A 5915-nucleotide genomic window follows, 5' to 3' on the forward strand; every position below is an offset into this window, starting at 1 on the left:
TTTCACGAAGCAAATGCTTTATACATCAATTCAAATCACCAACTGCATCGACGCTGTTCTCCTGTTCAGATGGGCGGGCAGCCTAGTGGTTGGGACGTCGGCCTTCTGCAAGGTCGCTAGGTTCGGTGTTCGAATCCCGGCCACGCATTTGTTTGTTTGTTTGCTTAACGCCCAGCCGACCACGAAGGGTCATATCAGGGCGGTGCTGCTTTGACATATAACGTGCGCCACACACAAGACAGAAGTCGCAGCACAGGCTTCATGGCTCACCCAGTCACATTATTCTGACACCGGACCAACCAGTCCTAGCACTAATTCCATAATGCCAGACGCCAGGCGGAGCAGCCACTATAGATTGCCAATTTTAAAGTCTTAGGTATGACCCGGCCGGGGTTCGAACCCACGACCTCCCGATCACGGGGCGGACGCCTTACCACTAGGCCAACCGTGTCGGTACCGGCCACGCCTGGTGGGTAAGGCCTTTACAAACGTAATGCATTGACCGATAAACACGAAACCAGTGAGGCCATGAATATCAGGTCTAGGTCATCATAACAAGTACCGGTAACTAAAAACGTTATTTCAGGAAAACAACGAACGGGAGGCGGGAGGGAAAAAGATACATTCTTGTCATGATTTAATATTCTCTTCATTTTAACGATTTTGCATTCATGACGAGGTGGCTGACAAAAACCACGTAGCAGCGAGACAATTCCATGGTTAAGAGCCTCATGTGAAAAATGGATTGTCGAAGGCAACACGAATCAGGCTGTTTGTTTAACCAGTGGAACCTTCGCGGTTTGGGATTCACGTTTCCATGGACAAGGATTGCACACAATCATGATCAGAGACCCAATCAATGATGATAGAATTACCGCGATGAATGATGGCTAGCTTACAGCTGAGCTGTGTAATCAGAGCAAGCACAGAGAAATATTTCAACATTTTTTGAAAGAAAGATACACGCTCTAAACCCACTTAACTTGCAAATTAGATGGCAGCATTCTGCAATTTTAGATTAGAAACAAGTCGCGTAAGGCGAAAATACAATATTTAGTCAAGTAGCTGTCGAACTCACAGAATGAAACTGAACGCAACGCAACGCAGCAAGACCGTATACTCGTAGCATCGTCACTCCACCGCCCGTGGCAAAGGCAGTGCCCGTGGAATTGACAAGAAGAGCGGGGTATTCGTTGCAATGAGAAGGATAGCACGCTTTTCTGTACCTCTCTTCGTTTTAACTTTCTGAGCGTGTTTTTAATCCAAACATATCATATCTATATATTTTTGGAATCAGGAACCGACAAGGAATAAGATGAAAGTGTTTTTAAATTGATTTCGAAAAAAAAATTTTGATAATAATTTTTATATATTTAATTTTCAGAGCTTGTTTTTAATCCGAATATAACATATTTATATGTTTTTGGAATCAGCAAATGATGGAAAATAAGATAAACGTAAATTTGGATCGTTTTATAAATTTTTATTTTTTTTTACAATTTTCAGATTTTTAATGACCAAAGTCATTAATTAATTTTTAAGCCACCAAGCTGAAATGCAATACCGAACCCCGGGCTTCGTCGAAGATTACTTGACCAAACTTTCAACCAATTTGGTTGAAAAATGAGGGCGTGACAGTGCCGCCTCAACTTTCACGAAAAGCCGGATATGACGTCATCAAAGACATTTATCCAAAAAATGAAAAAAACGTTCGGGGATTTCATACCCAGGAACTCTCATGTCAAATGTCATAAAGATCGGTCCAGTAGTTTAGTCTGAATCGCTCTACACACACACACACACGCACACACGCACGCACATACACCACGACCCTCGTTTCGATTCCCCCTCGATGTTAAAATATTTAGTCAAAACTTGACTAAATATAAAAATGGAGGCATATTTCTGTTTCATCTTTACGATATGCATGCCCCCCTCGGATCGAAAAGCTGGTCTTCCAAAAAATCATCATACATGTAATATTGTGTTTTCCTGCGACCAGTTTCTTGAATTTTTACTTTTCTATTTTTCAAGGATGGTTTTAGCCTAAGTACGTAGTATTGTCAACCTTATTGCCTTGGTATTGATAAATATCATGACTTATTTTATGAGATCTGTGAATGGCGTAACATAACCATTGTCCTTCTGTGTAGGACGAAGAAATGTATGATTGTGTAATTGTTACTTCTACGGCTACAGCCAACTGACCCACTTCTATTCGACAGTTGTCATGAATATCACGTGCCCCTTACGCGATAGAGACGCAAAGCCTATGATTGAATTTTGCACCTGGTGCGTGTCACATTGTGAGTGTGACACTGAGGCCAAAGTCATCACTATAATCACGCACTAATCTTTTAGCTCGCAGAAACAGCCTCATGGGGGAACCAATTGTGCTGTTTAAAGGGGTATTGTTCGACTTTGGGACAATATATCTCATAGAAGTTGCAGGGAAAACAACCGAATACTCATTATAGTCTGGGGACTCGTGGCAGGATACTGCATATCATTGAACAAAGCACCAAAATTGGCATACATATACCTTTTTACATTCTCTATCGAATAAGAGGATGACACAACTGATCGGAAAAGGTCATGACCTTCAAACCTATACTCTTCATAAAAAGAAACGCATCATTTCTAAAAGTCTCTATACTGCCAGTTTCTGTCAGAATCAGGTTTGCAAAATGAGAAAAAGAAAGCCCTTTAGTATTCCTAATGGCATGAGAGGATGACAATTTGATTAAATCATCACGATTATACTCGTCATAAAAAATAAAGCATCATTTCCTAAAATCGCACACAGAATTAGCAAGTTAATAAAAGTGCAAAACAGAGCAAGAACACATCCTTTTTAGTATCCCCTGCGACAATTAAACACACAAAAGCACGCAGTCTCATGTTCACAGTGAAAGAAATACATCTTTCACCAAATTGTAAACTCGGTTTCGGGGCGCGTGTTGTTCGTTTTACTCGCGAAAAGGGAAACGATGCCTACGCGACATCTTCTCAAACTTTCGCAAAACAGCAATGTTTGATGGATCCATATCTGCTTATCAGAGTAAACAATGTATCCATTGGAAAGGTAACAAGATCACTAAATCGCTTGACACGCATTTTGAGTGATCATGAGCTTGATATCACTTACCTTACTTTCCCGCAAACAACAATACAGAACTTCCGTCTATCTCGATGTTTATGAGGCCTGGATGTCACTTCTGTAGCATGAGCCGCCACAGGAGCACATGACTTCCTTCTGCCTTGTTCTGAGGTATAAAAGAAGGCCAGTATATATATATGGCCAGCGGCTATGTCAACCATGCCAATGACAGACATTCGGCTCTCCTGCCAGGAAGCCAAACTGCTGCTAGCCAAGCTAAAAAGAGAGGAAAGAGAGCAGACTCTGTCACAAACATGTGAAGAGAGAGGATGGATACACCTCCCCTACAATAGGAAAGGGCACCACCTCCCACTCCCCCCGAGACCCATGAGCCTGTTGCGTCGCTTGCGCACGGTCAGCAGCCGCATCTACTGGGACAAGGCAGTCTGTCAGTGTGGCAAGACTGGACACCTCAAACATGTGTTTGAAGGTTGTGACACTCTCAAGGAAGAGATGGCTATTCTCATCCGCTACAGAAGGGAGAATGCCCTTAGTCTGGGAGACTTTCTCCGCCCACACCCATCATTCGGAGAGATACCGATGATGGTCTTGGTCACCAATCTGTTCACCTCAACTGTTGCGAGCTGGTTCTAGTGTGCTTGCAGCAGACCCAGCACAGCACAGATCCACAGACACACATTTTGTAGTCCTGGCATCCTGAAAGGCAGAGGCAGAGGCCCCAACCTACAGGTTTGCTTCCATACCAAAAACGCCCCCTGAGAGACGGGAACTTGGGAGCAGATGCAACAGCTCCGCTTGAACCTCAGAAACCAAATGTGCCTCCATACACACAGATCCCTTAGACGGCCGAGGCTGTGGCCTCTAAGGTTCTCTTGTACCAAACCGCCTCCTGACTCTGCATCAGATTGCTTGCGCCGGCATCTGCTTACATAGACCCACATTAAGTCACCACCGAGTGGTAGACACAGACGACATTTGGTAGCACTGACTGCCAGCTCCACGGTAATGCGTACCCCTAGCGCGGCTCTGCTTGGGTGGGAATGTTCTGAGCAAAACACTATGTGTTACTCCATACCCCCCGCCTTCCATGGAACTTCTTGACCCCAACATATTGGGTAGTGGGGAGTTTGCCCAGACTGACTGACTATTAGGGTTTAACGTCCTCTTAGATCAACTGATCTATATTGGGACAGGTATTGGTAATACGCTGAAGATATGGTGTGATACTTTGATTCGAACAAGCCCGCTGTGGCTGTCTTCTTCGACACACCAGCATTGGGTTTGTCTCGTCAAAGTATCGAAATATCAATCAATCAATAGGACGCTTATATCGCGCATATTCCTTGGGTACAGTTCTAGGCGCTCTGCAATGATGCTGTGTGAGATGAAATTTTATACGGCCAGTAGATCATGATAATCAGAGACGAGAGATGATGCATGCGTGTCTTCGTGTTTTCCAAGCCCTGAGACTTTCGCTGTGAACGTGGGATCTTTTTCGTGCGCATGTGTGCACACGGGGGTGTTCGGACACCGAAGAGAGTCTGCACAAAGTTGACTCCGAGAAATAAATCTCTCGCCAAACGTGGGGATCGAACCCACGCTGATAGCGACCAACTGGCTACAAAGCCAGCGCGCTACCAACTGAGCTACGTCCCCGCCCGAGTTTGCCCAGTCGGTAGAGGCGCTGGCTTTAAAACCGGTTGTTACTATCAGCGTGGGTTCAACCCCCAAGTTCGGCGCGAGATGTGTGTCCCAGAGTCAACTTTGTGCAGACTTTGTGCGGTGTCCGAACACCCCCCGTGTGCACGCATGCGCACGATAAAGATCCCAGGGTCACAGCGAAAGCCTCAGGCCTTGGAAACACGAATACATGCATGCAACAGCCAATAAAGTAACCATTTCAGCACTGACCCAAGACGACCCAACCCGGTCCCTAGCTCATTTCAGGTCTCCTCTAGCAGCCAGCAGCCAGCGGTCTACACCCCTACTCCCCCCCCCCCCCCCCCCCTCCCCTGCATTTTTATTTTTTATTTTCATACAAAGGCCGATTTTCCGTGTAACGTGCCCCTAATGGCTTTGCCGTGAGGGCGTAAAACTTACATTTTCTCTTTCTGGCCAGTGGTGTTTCCCTCGACGTTGAGTGAAATGACCTTGAAGATGTGGGTCGTTTACTTCTCTTGTCTCCTTTCCTTGTGTTGAACATCAGAACTTCGGAAACTGACGACACTGACTTCTGCTTGTTGCTGATCTCCGTCAAAGTCGAACCAGACACGTTTCCATGCATTATCATACCTGTGAGTGGACGCAGACTTTCGGGAACAACGTCTGCCGAGGCCTTAACAGTACCGTCAAAACAATAGTCTTTGGAAAGGATATCTTTACGGACAATCTGTGCGGCACGTGCAAGATGAAATGCGTCATCATCTAATGTTCTTGCAAAATTCAGCAAACTGCTGACGTCTGTATCGAAAATAAGGACAGTTTCTTTACCTTGCCTTTGAGCTTGCAGATTTGGCACCATATGAAGAAGTCTTTCTTTGAGTCTTGTTGTATGAACCTTTTTGTTATATGAACAGTCCAGCTCACGAAACTGGCTGTCATACACTTTGCACAGTTCAGACATTTTGAACAGTGACATGGACTTGCTTTCTCTCTCTTCTTCAATGAAAGAAAGGAGTTGACTTAACACTGTTAACTCATTTTGTTCGTGTGCGTCATTAATTCCCCGTTCTGCTAAGGCTTTTTTTTTTTAGATTTATTGTACAAAGTCAACTTGCAAGATGAATGATTTGGC

The 5915-nt window shown here is 44.7% G+C and overlaps 1 long non-coding RNA gene across 1 annotated transcript in view; it reads right to left on the bottom strand.

Annotated features, from left to right (window-relative positions):
* Positions 1–5184: 5184 nt before the first annotated feature.
* The window catches only part of LOC138946053 (uncharacterized), a 2507-nt gene continuing 1776 nt past the window's right edge, over positions 5185–5915 (bottom strand). The window contains exon 3 of the long non-coding RNA XR_011449183.1: positions 5185–5915. This exon is cut by the window's right edge and continues 681 nt beyond it. This is a non-coding gene — a long non-coding RNA (uncharacterized lncRNA).

Source organism: Littorina saxatilis, linkage group LG13 (genome assembly GCF_037325665.1).
Source record: "Littorina saxatilis isolate snail1 linkage group LG13, US_GU_Lsax_2.0, whole genome shotgun sequence".
Taxonomy (NCBI): Eukaryota; Metazoa; Mollusca; class Gastropoda; order Littorinimorpha; family Littorinidae; genus Littorina; species Littorina saxatilis.